Source organism: Melospiza georgiana, chromosome 2 (assembly GCF_028018845.1).
Source record: "Melospiza georgiana isolate bMelGeo1 chromosome 2, bMelGeo1.pri, whole genome shotgun sequence".
NCBI classification, from domain to species: domain Eukaryota; kingdom Metazoa; phylum Chordata; class Aves; order Passeriformes; family Passerellidae; genus Melospiza; species Melospiza georgiana.
The window spans coordinates 6,645,089-6,669,475 of record NC_080431.1 but is presented as its reverse complement, the minus strand read 5'-3'; positions in this window follow the sequence as shown (position 1 = coordinate 6,669,475).

Genomic DNA, 24,387 nt, shown 5'->3' with positions numbered 1-24,387 from the left:
ACTTGTCATGGCTTTCTTTGCCATCAAATTACTAATAAGTAACTCCACTTGTAGGTTTGACACATTTCTTTCTGAAAAAGCCTCATATTTCTGAAAAAAGTTTGCAAGTTGATCCACTCCTTATGACCTTTTGCCTCCAAGGGCATTATTTACTACTGCCTAAATATATTTCCCATAAATCCATAAGTATTTCCATTAGCAGACACCTCAACTTTCAGTCTCAATTTTTGACAGTTTAAATTATCATTTGTTTATTTGGGAAACAAAATTATTTGTCAGCCAAATCTTAATCTACTGCTCACCTTTTTTAACTTGGTAATAATCTGTGTACTCATAGTAAGACCTTGCCTCCAGAGGAAAGCAGAGAGCAAACACATCCTTGTGCAGAGAAGGATGACACCAAAACAACCAATTCAGCAAGAACAGCTGTTACCCAGAGTGAACAGCAGAGTCAACACACAGTCTGAACCCAAAGGAAGCAAAATGTTAAAAGAAACAAAAGTGTTTGCAGAGGCAAGGCTATTTTTCAAGACTGTGAAAGAGAAAAAATGGATTAATAGTAGGTTTACTACAAATCATACCAAATGCTTTATTCTTCCCTGTATAGAAGATTCTCTGGAATATGATGATGAAGCAATTGAGTGAAGGATTATGTTATCGGTATTATGTAGAAAGTCAAATTGAATGTTCTATGAATGTGTAAGATAATTACCAAAAGAAGACACAGCATGCTTAGAGCAGGTACAACCAGCACTGGGGCATGAGCAGCCTCTGTGCTCTTCGCAGGGGCTGGAGTAGCCACAAAAAATGGCCAAACCTTAAACAACATCTGAACCACATCCAAAAACATGCTGGTTCCCAGCAATAAGGCCATGTGGGTTCAGCAGTCCAATGATATTCAAATTTCACAAATTCTCAAACACTATTGCAATTAGCCTGCAGAAGACAGGGGACATAAGAAACATTTCATGTAATACCTAAAATTATGCTACCTTCAAACAATGTGTTACAGAACGGCAAATCCTTCAAGATTTAAGCCTAATGAAATCAAAGGTACATGGGCTTAAAACCACTATTCACATTCAGTCAGCCATACTATTAACTTGGTTGGATTTTTTCCCTGTTGAATAGATTCTGCTCATAAACGTCACCACGGGGATATTTGTTCACCAGAACGCGTGTGAGCAATTCCAAACCTTTGAGCAAAGGGCCCCTGTTGAGGCACTTCTGCTGCATTCAGGATGCCAGTGGGTTTTGGGATTGCAGCTAAAACCCTGGGTGGAGGTGAAGATACATTTACCAGTTTTTAATAACTCAGAAAGAAAGGAAGAAAAGACTGACAGAAAGAAAGAGCAACTAGCTTTCTGCATCCAGCAGGAAGTTATTCCTTAAACCAGTGGACACATCTCAGTAAAACATACCAAAGTCCTATCTCAAGCACCCTTTATTTTGAAGCCAAATAACCCAGATATCCCATCATAAATAGGAATTGTCATTCAATTAATAATAGGCATAAAGAGGCATGAGATTGTGTAACAGTTACCACAATGCTTGATTTGTCTGATTTATTCTTGCTGTTTTCTAGTCAGTGTGGAATGATTAATGCTTTCTTTTCATTATTGTCTGCTTGAAGTTATGCTTCTAATTTTCTCTCCCCACAAAAGGTGAGAATTCATGTTTAGCACAATTGAATTATCAAAAAGAAATCAAATGTGATTTTTAACTATAGATGAATGTACTATTCTCCTTTATTCCTACCTTCATTCCCCCTGTGAATCCCTGCCAGCCCTTCTCCCACAATGACAGCACCTTCTTTGCATGAGCAAAACACAATAGAATTCATTACAGACTTTCTTTTTATTTAGGGGCATTCCTAGTTACAGAAATACGTTAAACAGCTGTTTTAGACTTAGGGTTTAATCTGCTGTGAAGTTTATGTATTAAAAACTCTAACATGAAAGAAAAGGGGGATGTTTGGGCTTTTGGTCTATCTTTTATGGTTATTTCACTGGATTGTAAGTTCTCGCACAAAGATGACTTTTTTTTTTTCAAGTGAGCCAGTAATTTTAAAATTTTCTAGTCTTCCAAATAACTAATTCCTGCCTATGTGTGATATCACAGGGCAGGCTTCATGCCAATTCAGTCAGTGCAAAACCAGTTTCCAAATTCTCCAAGTCAGCCTAACTAATGATTTTAGTCTTGATCTTTTGCTGAGCGTCATGCAATGAATTCTCAGCATATACCAAGCCCCAGCAGTATTAGCACTTGCTTTGGGGCTGTACTTGTTCTTCAAATCATTCTACACTACTGCCAATTAAATTCATCACTGGACTGAAATCAAGATGGCATTTCAGGAAGTTGGTATGGTTTTCTGTGCTTCAGAAACCAAGTGAGAAATTCTGAGAAGGGAAAACAAATGAATAGAGTGCAGCGTGAGCAGCAGCAGCATTCATGATCTCCTCCTTCAGTTTTTCTCTGGGTGTTTCTACAGCGTGTCCCAACTCCCACATAATCCTTCTTTGACTTCAACTTCTCTGCCAGCGCTCCCAGACCGTGATATCTTTTATTTTATCAGTTCAGTCTCCAATTTTTGAAACAATACAATACTGGAGATGTAGCTTCGGGTTTAAAGGAAAAAAGGGAGATGATTCCTGCCTTCCTAAGACAACCTCAGCCACTCCTTTAAAGGAAGCAGAGCTGGGATTTGTCTGCATGATGCCAAGGTGGCTTTGGTTCTGCTGCAAGCTGCTTTAAAGACAGGTAATATTTTGTGACTGTGCCTCTCTGTGTGGCTGCCAGCTTTGTGTGAGAGGTTGCCAGGGCTGGCTTGCAACAGAGCTGGAGGAAAGAATCACAGATGTCCAAAGTTTAGGGGACATTTCCAATACAATTTCTTTAAAGGGAATCCTTTAGGCTTTTCCTTGATTCTTCTGCTACAGCTTACAAGTTTTGAAACCCTCTCTTAAAACTAGCACAAAAGAGCTGGAAGTCCCCTGTATATTTCCTGAGGTGTCCCTATGCAAATAAACTGATAACTCCATGTAACCAATTATACTGTCTGCCTCAAACATATACATTTAATTAAAAGGTAGACAATGAGTATTTATTACTGACTAAAAAAATAGATAACAAGAACTCATTGCTTTTTTTCAATCTCCATATCCATCCCAGCTGTTTTCCAATTACCCACATGCACCATAATCTTTCTTAGTCTCATTTGCTCAGTCCCAGGCACAGTATTGCAGCATGAGTTACTCTTCCTTTCTGCTTGTAGGACACAGAGATAGCTTCTGCCTTTTGATCTTGTATCCACTGTTTCTAGTTCCCTTTTTGAAACCATAAGAGAAGTTAAAGGTTCCACCTTTGGGATGATTTAAACACCCGTAACTGCTGTCACTGCATTAAAATGTGTGAGTGCCCCTGCTATTCCCTTACTGTTCTCCAGGACTATCATCTCTCCACCAGAGTAACCCCAAAACATATGCTGCTGACAGGAGACCCTTATTTAAACAGTTATGTAATCAATTACCACCCTTGGAGGACACACAAACACAGACAGCATTATGACCACCAGAAAGACGATTCTCAAAAAATTTACTCCTGTTCTCTAAGTGAAGGAAGTCTGTCTCAGGATATAATGGCCAGAGGCATGGCTAGGAAACCAGAAGCAGTCATACAAATGGATGACAGCCACCTTGTCAGCACCTGTGATGTCCCACCCTGAAGGGGAATGGAGCAGTCAAGACTCCTAGAAGCTCAGGGTTTAAAGGGAAAACAGAAGTCAGAGGGTTCCCAGTAACCCACAAAGTCTTGTTAGCAAATTACACACTTGGAAAATGGCAGGTTAGTCCCTGAGCTGCTACATAAGGGGTTTGGATAAAGGGGTAGGGCAAAAGGAAAAGAGTAGAGTAAGAAAGGGCTTCAAGGGGTTTTGGTGGTCTTATTCCCTCCTACAGTGCATGCCTACTTCTTGATCTGATACCTTAGGTTTTAGTTTTATATTTTTCAGATGCTGTACTGTTTTACTTTGTAGTTCTGAGCTTCTTATTAAGCAATGGTAAGCTCTCTTCACAGAGTAACTAGAGGAAAAAAATTTCTTCTCTAGCTGGGGACCAAAGACAATCAACCCAAATTTCAGGCCCAAGAGCATAAACAATGTGGACTGAAGAGATATACAAGAAGGATGAGACTTCATAACCTAAAGCTGTAATTGGACAATTAAATCCAATATGCAAATGGACCAGAACGCGTAAAAGTGCAAGACCCTCTGACCAGTCATCCATTTTTGTGACCATTTTGGGTGCAGCCCTGGCTGGGCTCTTGTACTGCCCATGGTGTTTCCATTGAGGTCTTTTAATAAATCCCTGCTTTATTCTTTAACTCTGTCCAGCCTCTGTTCTAGGTCAGCCTTCACAGGCATCAGATCTCACTCCTGTGCCTGTACTGTGTTGTGCTTATCTGTAGGAACAAGAACAGAGTGTCTGTCCCAGAACAGTACTGCCCTTCCTCCCAGTGGCTCCTTTCTCCAGCCACACGCTGCTCTTCTCTCACTGTGTGCTATTCCCAACAATCCTTGGCTGTTGGTGCCAACAAACCCTGTATGGCTTCACAGCCATCCAGCTATTGCTGCCTGACACAAACACAAAAATCCCTTATCTTCTGGGCTTCTACGCCATCTTAACAAGCCACATTGGTTTTGAACACCAAAGAGAGTGATGATGCTACCACAAGAATTGCCAGTCTTGACTTCTCATATGACATATCTTGCAGGCAGGTAACGTGTTTACACACACACTCCCACACACTGAGCACACCAGGCACGGAATGCAATCCTGGAATTTAACTGAGGTTATATGCCAGCTTTTCAGCAACGCACAGCATCACTATGAAAGCCATCTGTTAGAACTGTGCTGAGATTATAGGCAGTTAAACTGCTAAACGTTATTCGTCCGTCTTTTTTAGTCCCCTTCTGTTCACCGAGGCTCACTGGAGCACGTGCAGGTGCTGCAACTCCCTGGAATAGGAGGTACTGCAATCAGAGTAGTCTCCTATCAGGGGAACACTAGCACTGTGTCATTTCTCCTGAGAATTTTCCTTAAGTCACAGGAAAATTGATAATGGTGCTACCTGCAGATTTCTTGTCCCCCCCCAGCAATGGCCAGCTCAGAATTTGAGAACTTACATGGCATTACTCATTCCAAATATATGCTTGCTCTTGAGGTATGAAGACAGGGTTTAGTCAATTAAGAAGTACTGGTTAAAGGCTGCTGTTATATTGCAATACTTCTATCGCCCTTACATTGAAAAAGTTCTATATTGCCAGAGTTTCATCCCTCCTTGATGTTTCTTGTAGGCATCTCCTCCAGGCACTGACTCTTCCTTGTCCTCACAGCAGCCAACTGACTCCAGTTCCCCCAACCACCCAATCCACTCTTTTATAACACTTTTTATTGCCTACAGGTGTGTTCTGTTAAAACCAGGCTTGCTCCCAATCTAATAATTGGCTCAGCTGCAACTCCTTAAAGGGATAAGATTACTTGCTATACTACATTTATTTACCTATATTCTATTCCCCTACAAAAGACAAATCTGAACTGTTGGATATCAATTCTGCTCATCTCATCAACACTATTCATATGGGAGTTCTTCAGAAAGACTGGTGTAATCTCCTTCAAGGAACTGGGTGACCATCTGCTAATTAATCAAGGTACCTCAACGAAACCAAATCAAGTTGCAAATAAAGCAGCATTCCAAGAGGAAGGCAGTGCAATTCAAAACCAGCATATTGGGAGTTTTCTTCTCTGTATTTCAAAGGAAAACTCTAAACACTAGAGAATAAAAGTTATGCAGAGCAGTGATAGCTTTAAGGCTAAACTAAGTGCTATCTCTAAAAACTGAGGGCACTTATGGAAATTGTTGCACCCTTCTCATCTAAGAAGCTTTAGGAAGTTTTATTTGTTCCCCAAATAAATTACACTTGTAAGAAGTCATCACTCTTAAATGTTCAATCCATCCAATGCCTAATCTTAAATCCATGCTTCTGTTTGAATTCCTCTACAAGGTATGTGAAACATTCTTAAAAACTGAAACCTTGTTTTCTTTCAAGATAGCAGCCAACCAAACTATAAGGCCTAACAGAACCCATAGTTTGTAGATAAGATATCAAATGTCACATCCCTAGGACAGATAGTAAAATATATTTTAAAAAAATCCACATTTTCAGTATCATAATTAAAGTAACCACTTTTAAAAATACGTGCAAGTTTTGTTTTTTTTTCCAAAATCTCAGTATTCATGACATCCAGAGCTGGAGGTTGATGGAAGTCTGCACAAAGCACATTGAAAGCTTAGTTTTTAAGACAGATTAAAAAAAAAAAAAGTTTGCTTGCATCCATCTTCTCTTTAGCTACAGAAAGAAAACAAGAATAATATAAAATAAAAGCATGATTTCTTAACCCAAACTCAGATTTTTCTAGCTACCTCTTCAGGCACTGCACACACCAGCTTTGCTTCCAATGTAGTCTGCAGACTACTTTTTACAATTAGGTCTTCAAATGGTTTGAAGATACTTCGACTAGAAACAGACCAAAAAAGAGAGGTTATATCTACATTCTACTGGAGTGCTGCAGTAAAGAGAAACCTACAAATGTGAGTCACTGAAACAATAGAGCATTTTCCATCAAGCTCACAGGATTTTCACACAGACCTTGCCAGTTGCTACAAACCCAAGGCCCTAATCCCTCAAATTTTAACACATAGTATCAATTTCACTGTTGTGCATTCCATTGAAGTGAATAATGCTTCTTGAAGTGGGAAGTAGATGCATAAATATTTACAGGATTGTTGACTAACCCTGCAGAGGAATACTTGTTAGATAAGGAGAGAAGGAAACAAGCAGCCTTGTAGTCACATTCAGGCACAGAAAGTGGTGACATATTCTAGTAAACTCCTGAGAAACATATAGAGACACATCCAAGTTTTATAGAATCCCTGAAAAACCACCAGACCCGTTCGCTGACAAGACAAATAATAGGCTTAATATTTGGACATGTATGGAACCTGAAAGTAAGCACCAGAATTGAACAAACTGCAAATGTAGAGGGATTGGCAGGGTCTCACTGTCCACTAAACTCCACGGAACAAAGATTTCCTGACTTTGTACAGAGATATTTCTTTATGCAAGATGAGCCAGATGAATTCCAACTGTTCCAATGAGAAATTAAATTCCTATAAACCCTATAATTTTTGGATAAGAAAGTAGCTCAGGAATCCTGAACAACTTTAATGATTAATGTTTGTAATGTCTATACATGTACCTCTCAAGGGCAAATTTTTTTGCATGGTTCATTATTAATGGAAATTGCATGCCTAACTCCCTGTACACCATGCAGAAAACGTACTTCCTTATGACTACCCTGATGCAAAAAGCAGGAAAATATTTATTTTCTAATTTTAAAATTATATTCAAAGTATCTCTGATAAGAAACTAATAAATATGCAAAACAGCTGGAGAGAAAAATCAGCAAAAGCAGAAAGAGGTTCTAGCAACAATTTATTCTTAACACAATAAGATGATTTCCAATATCTTAATGTAAATAAAAGCATTCTTTAAGGTTGTATCTTCTTATACCTTCACAAGACAGTATATTTCCTTAGTTTCTTCCTTAGTAATTACAGGAGGTTATATAATGCATATCATGTACTTAAAATTAGTCTTATAGAAGGAAAAAAAGTGCAATCTTTTTTAAATGTTACTGACACATGAAAACCTTTATAGACAAAGAAATGTGAAGAACCTCATTACTTTATCAAGTCTCAGTGTGAAGCAGTCCCTTTACATATAAACATGTTGACTCTTGGATTCGACAGGTTCCCCTTCAAAATACTGGTAAATGATTTAAATGTTCAGTTTCTCAATAGCATTGCTGAAGTTCAAATCAAACCTTCTCACTGCCTTACAGATGAAAAAAGTGAAAAAAAACCCACACAGAATCATGAAATACCTCAAGTTTGAAGAGACCTATAAGGATCATGACATCCAAACCTTCGTTCCTTACAGGACCCCCCTAAAAGTAAATCACAAACTCATAAATCATAAAAAGAATGTCATCCAGATGGTTTTTGAACTCTGACAGCTCAGTACTGTGATGGCTTCCCTGTGGAGCCTGTAGTAAAATAAATGTGAGGTAAGTGCCACGAGGTAAAAGAATGTGTCATTTAACTGACAGAAACCGCAATATCACAGAACATCTATCACAATATTAAGCAGAACATCAAGCATATGGCCTGGGAAAGGAGGCAGTTTTTTGGAAATTAATAAAATATTGTTTACAATAAGAAATACACACAAATATACCATAAAAAACCCAGATAAATGACAGAAGATAGCAGAAAAAAATTCCCCAAAAAATAATACCGTAGCAGAAATAAAGACCAAAGTGGGATACTGCAGGACGAACTGGAATCAAACCATGGTCATGATTTGCTTATGGAGGATGGGGTGGGGGAATGCTGTGGCAAATCCCTTGTTGTTTCAAAGTAGTCAGAAGAGGCAAAGCTAGAACAGATCCCTAACAATTCCTGCAATCCTACTGCCTGCCTGATTGCCAAGCTACTGCCAGACAGTGAGCACAACTGCCCAGAGGGTGATTCTTAAAGCTGCTAAGGATGATTCTGTTAGATGCTAATTAAGGAACCTCAGTGTCATCTTAACACACTCCTATGAAATGTCCAGCTCTGATAAGACCAGGCTAAAACCAGATGTTTCAGCAAAATCAGGGAAGAAAAGGGAAAATAACTTTAAACTCTTATTAGTGCTTTATCTAAGAAAATCAAGAAGAATGCAGTAAAATGTATAGAAGTCATTGATCCGTTCTAAAACGGAACAAATCAGTAACCATGTCTTGTAATAAGCCAAGTTTCTGAATGGTCTCTGAATCTTATATTGTGTTATATATATACACACTATTTTATGTATGTAAATAATTATATATATACACACACACACACTATTCAACCTTGAAAAATCCAAACAAATCCTAGGCTAGCTTTGTTTTCTTCCTCTCTGAACATCCAAACACTGGAATTATTTGCTTTCCCTTCTTAAGTGACTTCCAGTTAGGCAAAACAAATGAGAAAGTTTGGTCATAAATTTCTCTAGCTTGGAACACAGCTTTACAAACCATCTTTACTTCCACAGAAGACAAAAATTGATTCAACTTGTTTGTTTTGATTAAACCCATATAGTCACTTTTTGTCAGCTCTTTTTTTTAAGCATAATTAAAAGTCTGTTTGTGACAACTCCTGTGAAAATACTAAGCAGGATGAAATTAAACAGCAGCCGTAATACACACGCAAAACTTAATCTGCAAAAGGTTGAAGAACCTGATCTTTCTATTTCAATTTCTAGCCCCAAAAGTAAGGATAGTTGTTGCCATCTTAGTTCAGAAGTCCCATACCTTCTTTGTGACTTCTCATGGGCATCTCCTCACAGCACAGACTCCAGCTACACAGCCAACAAAGTCCAGACCTCTCCTCACCCAGCTCACCCACTCTTTTATAGCACCCTTGTTATTGGACACAGCTGTGGCCTGTTAAGGGCAGGGCTGTTCCTCATCTTTGGTGATTGGCACAGCTGCAGCTCCTCAGGTGTGAGACTGCCTTCTGCACTATCTTTATTTTCTTACATTCTATCCAGTACCAGCCTGGTTGGTACAAAGGGCTTGAACTCCACCTAAGTGGGAAGAGGATGAAGACTCCAAAGAAGCACCCACAGCTACAGAAATCAGCATTCCTTCTTTTCCCCGACACTTAAGCCCTGGGAGCTCTGTTCTTCTGCCAAATCTTTGTCTCAGCATCAGCCCCAGCCTCGCCCTGAGCCCAGGGACACCTCTCAGAGCAGCTCCAGCACTAACCCCTGTCCCCAAGTGCCACATCCACACAGTTGTTAAATCTCTTTCTGATCACTATTCTGTGAGTGAAAAAAATGTGTCCTGAATAATGTACTACATCCGTGGATGCATCACAGATAACGTAAAAGAAATTTCTCTGCAGCAGCATAATTTCAAAACTGTACTCGAATATTTTGTATAGCCCTTGTGCCTTTACCTAGAACCGATAAGTTGTGAGGGAAACCAATGGGGTGCAGGGAATCAAAACTATTTTTCACTCAAATAGGTGAGAAAATTTTCATCTCACTTAGGAAAAAAACTAAAAATCAAGAAAATAAAGTATCAGCTAGTGTCATAGCAAACCACATCAATTTTCTTTTAATAATCCCATTTGTGCCATGTACCACTGCATGACCACTCTAACTCTTATGCAGTGCTTCCTAATGAGAAGCCCCCTCATACTTGTAGGGCTCCTAAGTAAGAAACACTGCATACCTGATTTAGAAATGCATAATTTGCCCCAGTTTATTATTCTTAGCTTTGGAAATTAAAATCAGTACCAAAAGCAACAGGAACTTTTATCACTGAACAGTAACAAGATAAGTTTCCCGACATGGAATTTTCAGACTACAACACTATTGTGCATCATTTCTAGGGCTGGAATTTTAACACAACACATTCATTCCACATGCTGAGATCCTCAGACGGGGAGCAAGGAAATTCTCAAGAAACATAAAAGAGCAACTTCGTAGCAAAAAAGTAATTAAATACTCAGAACCAGATGGGAGAGAAGCTGGGAAATGGAAATGACAGCTTGATCATGGACAAATGTACACCAAAAGAAGAGAGCTTAGCAATTTCAGTGAAATTTCTGATTGTTTAAGCGTGAACCTCAATGAAATTGTGTGGAAGGTGGATGACACATCTGTGCATCGCTGACTATGTACTGCTAAGCCTTTTTCAAGTGGGACACATAGCAAATGTCAGCTGTATTATACAACAGCCACATGCAGGACATGCTTTAACAACACTCTTCCATAGCAAAAGGTCACAGAGACATCACTTCAAAAGGGAGGCCCTTCTTAAAGCATTGTAGAGAAAAATCTACTCAGTTAGTACAATAGACAAACAATTGAGTTGCACAGTCCAATGTGAAATAATGGGGCCTTATGCACCTAAGAATGCAAATGTTAAACATTTAAAACCAGAAGTACATTTCCATAGCAATTATTTCCTTCACAAAAAAAAAAATATATATACATATATATGTGTATATATATATATATATACACACACACACACATATATGTATATATATGTGTGTGTGTGTGTGTGTATGTATATATATATATATATATATATATATATATATACACATATATATATATCCCAGAACTAACTTATATAAACTGGGAGTATCACCAGGGACATACAGAACAACTCAATTGCTCAGTTTTGGACTATTTATTACATTTTATCCAGTAAAAGCTTCTCATTATTTTTTGTTACTGAATTCAAATATCTCAAACATAATTTTATTATTTTTATGTAAGGAAAGTTTTATAGTTTTTAACTTCTCAGTATAAACCACATACTACACTGAGGTCAATATATGTAAAGACAATGAATTTACTTCATACTGCTGTATGAGCACTTTCATGTCAAAATTCATGCTTTTAGAAATCTGAAAAGTGAAAAGAAAAAGAACTATATGTACACCGCAAGGCTAGATTTTCTTCCAGACAAATCTGTATTTTCCACAACAAAAGAAAAAAGCATTCCACATCTTGACTTATTAAAATTATTTTAAAAATTGCAATCCAAGATGTTTTTCTATTGCTGATTTAATGAGGTTTGTTTGGATTTGATAGAAAATATTTATGGACATGTCAGCTGGTCCACTAAGTGGACACAAATGTGTGGCAATGCCTTGAGTATCTGAGAAAGAGAAATTAATTTAGAAGCAGAGAGAGAATATGTACCCTAACAAGTATTTTGTAAATTCCTCAGTGGAGGGCCAGTCAAACCCTGCTGTGAGGACTGTCACAATTTCTGCAGCAATGAGAGAAAGAGAGATGAGAGACACAGAAGGAAAGACAATTGCCACCTGAGCTACAGATCCTGTTGGATAGAGTTTTCAGGAAATAAATGAGATTCCAAGCCAGAGGATCACAAAATTCCCAGTGTAACTGAAAACGGGGCTTTTCTCCATTCCTTGGTAAACTAAAGAAAAAGTATTTTGCTTAAACTGCTCAGTGGCACAATATCAAAGCTTCCACCCCACAACAATCAGCTATGGTCATCCCATTCCCTGTGGGAAGAAGCCAAGGTGGAAACCAATATCAGTTAATGTGTATTTTTCCTATAAATATTCCGTACTTTTGCTTCAGCTTTAAATACTTCCTCTATTGGGAAAATATGGTCACACATCTATTATTTGTTTGCTCTAAGTGAAATTTGTTAAAATTCTGTGTATTAGTCTTAATTCTCCTTGCCAGTTTGCAGGATTTTAGTCAGCTTTCCAAGACACTCTGCTTCTGGTCAAGGGATAGTTTTCTCTAAAGAGGGTCCCAAGCAGGTCTTGGTCACAACTTGGTCATGCAAAAAAAATACCAAAAACCAACTTTCAAGCTCATGATGACCCAAGCAGCACAGTGAGAAGAGGGGAAAAGCTTAGGCTAATTTCATTAGGTGAAGTAGCAAACTGTTTTCCTACTGAGTCTGACAGGAATTTGAGCTGCTACACGGAAAAATCCAGGATCTGATGGTTCTTGATTTTCCTGTACTGAAAATAAGGAGGCATTTAGCTCATTTGCAAAGTACCATGGTCTGTGAAAAATAAGAAACCAAGGAAAAACATGTTTTGAAAAGAAATTAATTTAATACAAGTAACCTTCTGAAGGAAAAGTTCAACTCACAATGAAGAAAGAAAATTTCCTACTAGGTCCCACAAAAATCTTTGCAAATCTAATGCTTTTTTTGTTCCCCCCCTGAATTTCTAAAAAGCACCAAAACCCCATTATGCTTTCAATAATGAAATTTATACAATTCAATTCATTTGAAGAAATCCTTGTAAGTAAGGATAAGGTTATGCCACCAAGCAAGAAAACACAATAAGAATGGCTCTGCAGAACAAAACCATTCATTTTGAAAATAAGCACATGGGTGCAGGGGGGTTCCTTAGACTAACTGTAGTCTGGTTTTATGTTTTAAAAAACCCATGAGGTGGTGAAGTGTGTAAACTGTGTCCTGAAGCTTGCATTGTGATTTAGTTTCATAAAGAAGAAATCCAGCTTTTACAGTTCCAAGACCACTCTCTGAAGCTGCACAGAGCACAGTAACTGTGGATGATCTGGAGGTTCACACAGGATCAAAAATAACACAAACCAAGGTGAGCACACCCTAATGTTTCTACAAAGTCTGAATTTAGAAAAAGGTCTGCAAGCTTTAAGTACATAAATGGTCTCAATAGTCTTAGAAGAGTTTGGCTAGTTTTATATCTATATGCTTTTTTAAAATACAGATTCAGTTGGTTAAAATGGTTTTTACATTGCAAGCCCATGTAGAATTTGAACCTAAATTATATATTTTGAAATTCAGAAACATCCTGTCCTTTCTTAATATTTATGTAGAATGTTCAGTTACCCAGCTATTGTATTTCCATTACAGTTCAGAAGTACTTTCAGGAGAGAGGTTTTAATAAAAACAAGTATCGCAACACCCTAATCTTATCTCAAAATTGTTAATGGCACACAACCTCAAAATATTTGAATTTCAAGACACTCAGGGAATAAGGGAGATAAGTTTATTTTACTTCTCATTTTTTCATCATCTATAGTCTCATGTGGTCTAGCACAGTCATCAGGGAGTATAGTCAGGTAATTCATCCTGCACAATTAGTTTCAAAATGGTAACATTCTGCTGGTGAATGTCTGTAGGTACAGCTTTCAACTCTCCAGCTTTGCTACACAAAAAAAAGTGTTACTTTGTACTACTGATCCATATAGCCAGACAATGAGACTGTGGAAACACTACAAAATTAAAATAAAGACTGAGAGTGAGCCATTTCATGGTCACATTTGGAAGTGCAAATTCTGGTCTTTGAAGACAAACAAAACACTTTTATTGGCACAATTCAAAGTGTCAGACACTTGATTTCCATATGCTATGACACAATAAAAATGGTAAATCTTCAGCCTTACTCATGACTGTAACCAGCAGTGAGTGACTAATGATAACACATTAACATCACAGTTTCAACTAAGCCGACTTTATATGATAATTTATGTAGTTCAGATAAATGTGTTGGCTAAATGTAAATAAAATGTTTCATGGAATTAATCAAAGACCTAATGCTCACTGGAATTTGCAAAGTTTCATCTGGGTCTCTTTTCAGAATACTATCACAATTGTAGTTTGTCAGAAGACCTTACATATTTTTATCAAATTAGACTGTCTGACCTCTCAAAGAAGTGGTGGAGTCCAACAGTCACAGGCTAGAGAGGTCAAAGAGATTCCTTAAACAGTATGAACTGCAAAACCTCATGCAGAAAATATATCCCTATAATCCCTGGAGAAATCAGGCCAAAATATACCAGTGAGCATAGCTCTCATAAGGTCAAACCCCTGGAAACTCCTTTGCCTTTCTAATTTTGTTACTGTTCCTAATATAAAAGAATAGCGAATGATGTACTTAAACTAAAACTACTGGATGTGATAACCTGCACAAAAACCTAGATGAAAATTTATGCTTTTGTAAAAATTCAGCTGTGAAGGCCAGGAAATTCATGAACATGCTTAAGCCAGGAGAGAAAACTATACCTAGCAGCTACAGGAAAACATAGTTTAACAGCAATCCAAGATTGTTCTGATGCTTTCACTTACAGTGTCTTTAGGGTTATCTTGAAACAACAGAGATTTTGGTCTTGGTTTGTTCATGTATTTTGTTAACATATGAGTATGCTTGCAAACAGGAGTCACAAAAGTAATGTCTCACATGGGCCCAGATTCTGATGAGTCATTTGGTAAATTTCATTCCCATTCACAATCTATCATCACTTGTGGAAATGTATGTGAAACCATTATAAAAAACAAAGAGAGTCCCTACTCCATCAGTTTAATCTTCATTAAATATTTAAAATAAAAGAATTATTTTTTTAAAAGTTTAAGCATGTGTTTCATAATGTTATAGTGATAATTAGTTTTGATGTGATGAAGCATTTTCATACACCAAGCTTTACTTGGAGTATGAATACTGGACAAGTATCCAGTCTTACCTTCTATTTTCCACATATAAAAGATGTCTTAGCAGAACATAAGAACTGAACATAAAGTTTCTTATTTTTCTTCTTCAACTTACCTTTTATATAGTAAACAGTTATTGTATACTGTTAAAGTGAAATATTGAAATGATTTAATTAACCTTTTTTGACCTCGCTAAAATGCAAAAGCTATAAATATGGAGCAAATCAAATTGAGTTCTGCTGTAGGCAAGAAACCAGCCTCCAGTGGATTGCCTCCTGCTCAGATAGCATTTGCTAATTTCAGTCTTTATACTTCCACAGGAAAAACTGAGGGTACACACGCAGTACAGTTGTGTTTAGTGATTTTCTATAGTTTGGTATTATAAAAATTATTCTGATCTTAAAAAAAGGAGACATAGCTTAATCCAATTAATTCAGGCAGAGTTAAATCTCTGTTTTAAGTGAAAAGTTTTGGACAACTAAAATCCAGAAGAAGAATTTTTTAAATGACATTTTGTATGTGTGCCTACTTACCACTATTTCCATACACAGCCTCTAGCAAGGGATAATTTTCAGCTCATTCTAATCTTATCATCTGTCACTGGAAAAATCACTGACAATAGGCTACAACACAGTCCTGATATTAATAAAAAAACCTCAGGACCCATAATTTAGAGCCATAAGAACCAAATATCTTACTGTACATGTCATTATTTTAAAGGTAGTACCATCTTCTAACACCTGAATTATTAATGGCAACTGAATGCACTTGCCAAAAACCAATTTTGTGATTATTAGAGAATTTAGATTTGCTTTAACAAGTGCAAGCACCTTGAAAACCTTTTTATGGTTTCTTGTGCCTCTCTGTCATAAATATGTTCCCTTCTAACTCTTGTATCTTACTGCTTTAGAAACTTGAATTTTGGAAGCTAATCCATTAAACCTTCTGTTTTATAGGTTTTTATGGCTGCAACACACTTTTTAAAATTCTTAGTTCTGTTTTTCACCTAGGAGCAAACTCTGATTCCATTGTCCTTTATCATAATGGCAAGTGATATAATAAATCACTTTACTGCATTTTTATCTTTTAAAAGCATTAAAAACTATTCTATGTTCACTTCTTAAAATGTCGTGTTCCTTAAACGACATATTAGCAGGTCTAGAACCGCATTTCATAAAAAAAAAATCTAGAAAACTTATAAACACTGTATTCCATATATTTCTGTGATTCACATGCATTTCAATGTGATCTTGAATAAAAAATTCTGCTTTAAAAAAGATATTTATTTACATGCAAAACAATGTAGCAATTACAGCGACAGACACACCTCTCACCTACTCTGAAACAACAGTTCAACAGACTGACAAGTTGTTGCATTTTGCACAAATCTTTTTGGTTTACTTCTTTCCCCATATATTTCCACTATTTTTCTTCCAAAGATGGGTGAAGTCAGTTCCATAGTTTGAGCCAGTAACAAGCTGCAATGTAAGTCATTATTTATCTTAGTAGTCATAATGTCTGTGTCCATTTGTGATTTATTGGATTAATACAAGAGATTCACACTCTTCAGGGTAAAAAAAAAATTCCTGGAACTTTCACTGACTTCATTCATGATGATTATGCTTCTGAGATATAACAGATTTAAAGTGTTAGGCAAATATTTCAACTACATCAAAGCTAGTAAGCTAATAAAAAAAAAAAGTAAATAACTGAATCCTAATAAATGACCAATAGGTATACAAAGCCATATTAACATCACTAAAATTGAAAAATCAAAGGCTTAAGAAATGCCAGGATCCAGAATTGCCTATGCAACTTTAATTTGTCCTCGTTCTGCAGATACATTATAATGAAGTATTTAATTAAGATTAATGTCAAAGGTAACCACTAATTCCAAGTGGCCAATTTTCATTACACAGCTCTGCGTGTTCTTAGTCCAGTTCACACCGGCTTTGGGATGTCTGCAGTACTTCACATTTCTGCAGATAAGGCTCTTTGGTGCGAAGTTAGGAACTGAGAAAATGAGCATTAATATCAATTTATTAGCACTGTAAAAACATTTGGTCTGAGTGACTTACCTAACATCAGAGAGGAACTCTGAGGCATAGTGAAACATAATCCAATTCTCAAAGGCCTCATTTAGTTACTCTGAGACTGTCTTTCCCTCTTTTCTCAGACCTCTGCCATATTGAATACATATTTTCTGGTTTTTCTCTGGTTAATGAATTAGAGATTGTATCTATCAGTGTCTCCCTTCTCCCCAAACCCATGAATCATCCCCAGAGCCTTTTCTTGGGCTGACTGAGCCCAAGGCCTTGTGTTATGTGGAGGAGGGGTGGAACAGGACAACAGATGGACAAGGCATGGAATAAAACAGAAGGAAGAGCTGCCAGGCAGTTTTAGTTCATCGTATAAAAATGCAAAAGCAACATAAAGTTTGTATAACTAACAAGTTCATTTCTTTCGTTATGACCATCTCCTAACTGTAAAATCCTTATGTACAGTGAATGTATGTATTTCCCTAAAATTCATGGAAGTGAATGAGGGAGAAAAAATGTTCTCACATTGATATCCATGCTGATCACCAGAAGGCATAGAGCCTTTAAATCCACCTGACACCTTTTCATTTCAACTCATCAATTAGGGAGTGGTATAGAAAATTATTGTTTCCTAGAGGAGACAGTAACTTCATAAATACTTGATCATGAGTCTCAGATATTTACTAAAAGCAGATGCATTATGAAAGTGAGATACAATGAGTTTTGGGCCCTGCAAAACAATCTGGAGACCGACATTTCTTCCTTTTATTTAAAGCCTGAAGTTTTGTTATTCTCCTTGTTTGTCTCATCTATCAGTAGCTACTTTTATCATTCCGCTCTCCATTCCTCTGGCTTCTCAGCTCATGCTTTCTAAGTTGTGCTGTTTAAATCTTGACTTTTTTCTTTCTGTTCTTTGTGTCTTCTTTTTTCTGCTCTCACCTTTTTTACTGTTGCACTTTATTTTTTGGTTTTTAATCACCACACAGTTGCCTTTGTTACTTGTTTTCTGGTCTTGACTCATGCTCCCCCTCCCATAGCTCCTCAGTCAATTTTCTGGACTCAGGGATTCTGAGTTCCTCTTTGAAGCTTTACTCTGCCTTCAGATTTATCTTATCCTTCTTATTTCCTAGATAATCTGGTCCTAAATTCCTCACCTGGATGACACAAACTCCTTCCATTCTGGGGTCTCAACATGTTCTCATCACCTTGGTTGTCCTTACTAACATTTTATCTTCCCTCAGATTTCAACCTCAGCCTCATGCCAGCCTTTTTCATACATTCAACCTATAATTTAAAGTCCTAATTTTACCCTGACCTTCCATCACACTTGTACTTTTCTAGAGCTAGTCTCCCAAAATAATTTGTCTGAATATACTTTACCTTCCTCCCTGGTGGATTTTTCCTCTGTTCTTTTTTTTTTTTTTTTTTTGTACCACATGACATCCTTTTGATTCTGCCTAGCGTCAGCAGATCAAAAGATGACACAAATCTCTGAAACCAAAGACCTGGGTCTATTTCCAGCTCCTTGGGAGCTGTGGTGTCTCAGACTACACCTGCTGGGAGTTAACAAGAAGGAAAGGTGAGCCAGGAACACAGGGATGCCCAGCACCCACAGCCCAGTCTCACAGTGCTGGAGCAAGGACAGACTCAGAGGTTTCAGCAGAGCCCAGCCAGGCTGCGAGGCAGCATCAGAGTGCAGGAGCAGGTCAGAGACCACACTGAGGACGCCAAGGTTGGGATCAGCGCTCACAGCATCAAGCAATTGAAATCTGGCTGAAAATCTTCCTTAATCTAATAGGAGTAGGACTGAGATAGAGACATGCACTGTCCTGACACAGCTCAGCTCAAACAGAGCTCCTGAGCCCACGAGTGTGGGTAGAGACCCCAGGTGAACAGGATCATTAGGGGTTATTAAAGCCCTCAGAATCCTGACTGAACAGAAGAGCAAAAACTGGAGCACACAATTTCTCATATTCCCTGGTTTCTTTGGTGTGCAAGCCAGAACACAGTAAAGCAGGGCTTCAAGAGGGGTGATTGTGGCATCAGATCTGGTTAGACACAGGTCAAACAGAGTCTGCTCTTTCTGCTCCTAACTGTGGTACCTAACACCACCCATCTGACAGAATTACAGTCTCATTCCCAGTGCTGGAAAGGGCACTGGTAACCCAGCCTAGCTGTATTTCATTGCTAGATCATCTAATTCTTAGGAGACTGTTGAGCAGAGACAGAATACATAGAAATAATAAAGGCTATAATCTTTAAAGTCAGTTGTGTGCATTTTTTTATTTCCCCGAGGCTTATGCCGTGGGCCAATTTTCATAGAGGCAGCAAAAGAAATGCTTTTTTCAGAAAGGTCCTCTGAATTCTTAGAGCTGTTTTTTAAAAAGCATTGATGTGCTTGAACAAATATTTTAGGAGTCTTTAGTATGGGCAAATGGATGTATTTGTTCAATTCTATGAGTCTTACTCTGGTTCAGTTAAAATACTTCGACTTGTATTTGAAAACATTTTCAATTTAGGATGCACTAGTAGGAAAATCTTAGTCTCAAAAAACCCAAATGTTGGATATAAATATCCAGAGCCTCCTTTATACTAGTGGAACATGTGAGGAAATTGTTGTAGTGGTGTCACTAACTGGAGCTGTTGTTCAGAAAGTAAAAGGGATGACATGATGTTCTACAGAAAGAACAACTCCCTTCTTACTGAGTTTTTGAATACTTTTTTGTCACTTCAGCTGAGTGCAAGAGAGGTTTTGTGCAACATATCACATAATCTCTGCATAAGTAATAAAAAGCAAAGCAATTAAAAATTACAAAATATTAGAAATAAAAAAAATGATTAGACAATTGGATAAATACATATTCCAAAGATATTAGTTGGGATGTATTCTAAACTATGTGCGAATCTGTTCACATTTAAAACACAATGAGTGTCTAGTTAATTCCATGTATTAATATGTTTTTGGGGCTAATTGTGACATTCATTGCACATAATCATAGGGATATCCTGCATTGGAGGGGCCTCACAAGGATCATAGAATGAGAGAATCAGAGAATTTCCTGAGCTGGAAGGGTTCCATCAGGGTCACTGAGTCCAACTCCTGGCCCTGCACAGGACACCCCAAGAGTCACACCATGTGCCTCAATTGTCCAAATGCTTCTTGAGCTCTGTCAGCCTTGATGCTGTAACCACTGCCCTGGGCTTCCAGTGCCCAGCCACTCTGCATTCAACAGTATGGCTGGAATATTTTTAAAACCATAAGGAAATAATGTTATAAAAGCTGTTAAAGTTGTGTAACTCCCCAGTTCTGTCGTTTTGGGTAGGGAAGTAACATTTCTTCAAGCAGTAACTTCTTGGCTGAGGGTGAGAAGGCATAGGAGAGCACACATTTCTGCTAATTATCAAACACTCTAGGAAGAGGGAGACCTAACTAGAATTTATGGAGAATCATGTTAACAGCACCATTTTTTCTGTGTCTTCATTCCACAAATTATATGGATGAGAGGTCAGGTAATGAATAAGATAATTCTGCTTCCACTCATCATTGGTAATTCTCTTCTGCAATTATATTCACCAACTCGAAATGTAGATTAGGTATTTTTCAATGAGAATGATACCAGTGAGGTTTGACCTTGGTTTACTTTGCATTGGCATTGCATTGACAGGGTTGTTTTATAGACTTTTTTCTACTCCAAAAGTCTGTGAAATATCTCACATTTATAATTGCTTTATAAATGGGACTTCATCCCACACATATTTTATATGTAGTATTCACAGCATGCAATTCCTTTTACTTGCTTCATCTTACTAACTAACACAGAACAAAATTTCACTGAATTCATAATATTGCTCTGGAACTGATACATTCTGTATATTTACACACCAATATGTTTTATGGAAATGAACACATTTCTTCTCTGGAGCATATTTTCAAACTTCAATTGCTCTTTACTGAAGCCAATTTTTTTTTTTTCAAACAAAAAAAAAATGTGCAATGCGTTTCATGTCTATATATTTTTATTCACGCCAATATATTTTCACAGTTGGATAGATTTAACTAAATTAGTAGTTACAGTATTTGTTCAAACCATTGCATTTTTGCTGGCATCTGGTAAGTAAGTGTTATCTGGGCTTTTTCTTTTATTTTAGTAATCAGCTTCCACCAAACCCAAACCATGAAAAACAACAGCGACTTACCTCAGCCACTCAAAATTTCTCACCCCAAAGAGCAACAAAAAACAAACAAAACCTCAACTCTTCTGCTGTAGCTGCTGAAACACAAGGTAAAAGGCAGTGCAAAAGGGAAATGCACAGATTCCAGGGATGAACTCTGGGGCTCTGATTTCCACATGGGCCAGGAATGGTGCACTGGGCAGGGAAATGCACTTCCTGTGATCCCTCCTGGATCCAGGGATGCTCCACATGAGGGAAGCTCATGGTGGGGTAAAAAGAAGCATTAAGCGCTTGTTAAGGACAAATGCAAGAGGCTGCTATACAGCCAGAGATTTCTTCAAGGCTAGGGGGTTTTCTCACAAGATTTTTTCCTACTGAAACATGTAAATAAATGTTACTTTCCAAACTGCTGTTTCAAATGTGATCATGAGTGGCTAGCAGTTTTGTAGCTCAGGATAGAATCTGTCTCTAACTCCTGTCACCAGCAGCTTGCCTTCTCCTTATTTCCTGTGGGGCTTCTTTAGTTGGTTTTGCTACTCTGCAACCATATTGTGACTACTTCTTTGCAACGCTCTAGATGAAATTTACTTTAAAATATGTATTATAGGACATAGCATAGAACAATTGTTTCTAGAGCTGTTTCTCAGCTTGTAACTCTGGAAGTTTCTCTCTCCATAAATTCTCTACGCGTCTTCCGCCATTTGATGAATTCAACAAAACCATCATATTTTGCATAATATATGTTTTCCTTGGGTTTCCCCTCCCTAAAGACTGATGCTATCAAGGAGCATCATTAAAAAATATTATTATCCCTTCAGATTTTGTTTGTCCTTCAGGGCAAACTCTGGAGGTACTGTAGAAGGGGTGGAGTTCAGCTGTTGTTTTGGGGTGATTTTATGATAAGTTGGGGAACTTGCTACTTACCAATTAGTAAGAGGAAATATCTGAGGACTCCTTCTGAATCACATTTGGGGATTAAACTATTTTACTTTGTTTAGCATCAGGAATATTTGTACATGTCAGCTTGGTGAATAACAGGATAATGCAGAAGAACATTTTTCTGTTTGTGATAGAATGTCTGCCTTCTGCATCTGAATTTCAGTGTTATTTCTTACTGGTATTTTAGGGTATTACTCTTTACTCTGTTCTGAAGTGTGTTTCCTCAAGAATCTCTCTTGCCCTTTGGTCTGGAAGCATTGGAGCTTCTGGCCATGCTGCCCCACAGACCAATTGCAAAGCTTGTTTAGATAACAGCTGCCCCTGGATGTCACAAGATGTGCTTCTATGCCTACAGAAACCATCAAATTAACACTTGTGAGTTAATCAGGAGAAGCATGGCATCATATCTGGCAGCTGGAATGATTTTAATCACACATTTTTCAGATGTATAATTAGTAAAAAAAACCCAGGGACTTTTGTTGGGATTTTTTTTCTCTATCAACATGTTGTTAACTCATTTCAAACCCACTTGAGCCAGAAAAGAATGGCAATTTTTGGTTATGCTCCTGACATGGGGGTGACATGATGTCCCTGTCAGTGAATCCTGGGAAGAAAAGCTCAGCTGGTGTTTCTAAACACTCAGATCAGCTTTTCCAAGTGTACTGATATGGCAAAGACTTGAAAACCCCACGATGTGCAGACAGGCACCTCATTCCTAACCTGCCAGGGGACCCTTTCCTACAGCTTTTAATCACTAAGCTAAGAAGACTCTTGCATCTTTCCTATAATGTTTCCTGGAACAAAAATACAACCAAAAGTAAGTCTTGTCAAAAGTACAGAGCTATCAACTGTCATAATTAATGCAAAAGCACTTTAGGATGGATTACAGTCCTGCCTTAGAGAAGGATTTGTGGGAATTGTTTTTTTAATTTCCTCAACCACCAACCAAAAAAAAAACAAAACCCACACCAACATTTGCTGACATTTTTAGGGCTGCCTTAAAAATGATGACTTGATCCTTTCTGTAAGTCTTCTAAAATATTTTGATAATCATTCCCCATTCTTTACTGCTGCACCTGCACTGAACCCTAAGAGAACAGTTGTAAAACCTTTGCCTGTTGTGTCTTGTTTCACTAAGAATAAAAAATAAAGAAAAAAGAAAAAAGAAAAGAAGAAAAAAAAAAAGCAAATATATACTAATGCTTTAGAGGAAGACTACAAATGCTTCCCTGTCCTAGGAGACATTCCAGTGCTCTATAGTGTTAACATAACCCTCCAAAGGCATGGGGATGGATGCGATGGTCCTTTGCTAACAAACCATACGAATGCTAGCACTTTAAAAGGTGATTCTTTAATTTGATTCTGTATTTTATGTGAGCATCTTTTTGGAGATTGGGGGAACTCGGTATAAATCCTGATGCAGTCTCAACTGCTGCCAGGCATAATCATCACTTGCTAATGAACCAAGTGGAGGATATGACTGCAGAATGCATAACTTTCCTGTGCAAGCTCTTCAAGGTGAAGCTGACAACTGATTGCACTTCCTTGACGATCTGAGACCGTTCCCCCTTCAGAGAAATGAGCTTTTAAACAGCTTCCCTCTCCTGTAGGGAAGACTATTTCACCACTTATCTCCACAAAGTGCTGTCAAAGCCTGGGACATCAAGGTGACAATTCAGAGAGTTAATGTGGGAAACATTCTGTATGGTGTTGGAGAGAAAACCTCAACAGGAAAAGGATGGAACCAGACCTGGAGAAATGCCTGGTCATTATCTGGCTGCAGGGGAATCCTGCTTTCTATGGGATAAGGCAACACAATTCCTCCACGGGGTATTTACAGACAGATCCAGCATATTCAAACCCAGATATTCTGATTTCACTTGTGCAAAATGCTGTGCTAAACACCAGCTGCACAAAGGTGAGGTGGCTGCCTGCTTTCTTGCATTTCTCATGGCGTTCAGCGGAACATTAGCAATTCCAGACCACCAGCTGAATGGCACCAACCCTCAGGAGAAACCCTCCACAGAAAAAAACTTTCTCCACGCCACGCAGAGTCCGCCCAAAGTCCAGGGAGCTTTATCGCCAATGCTCGGGGTTGGATC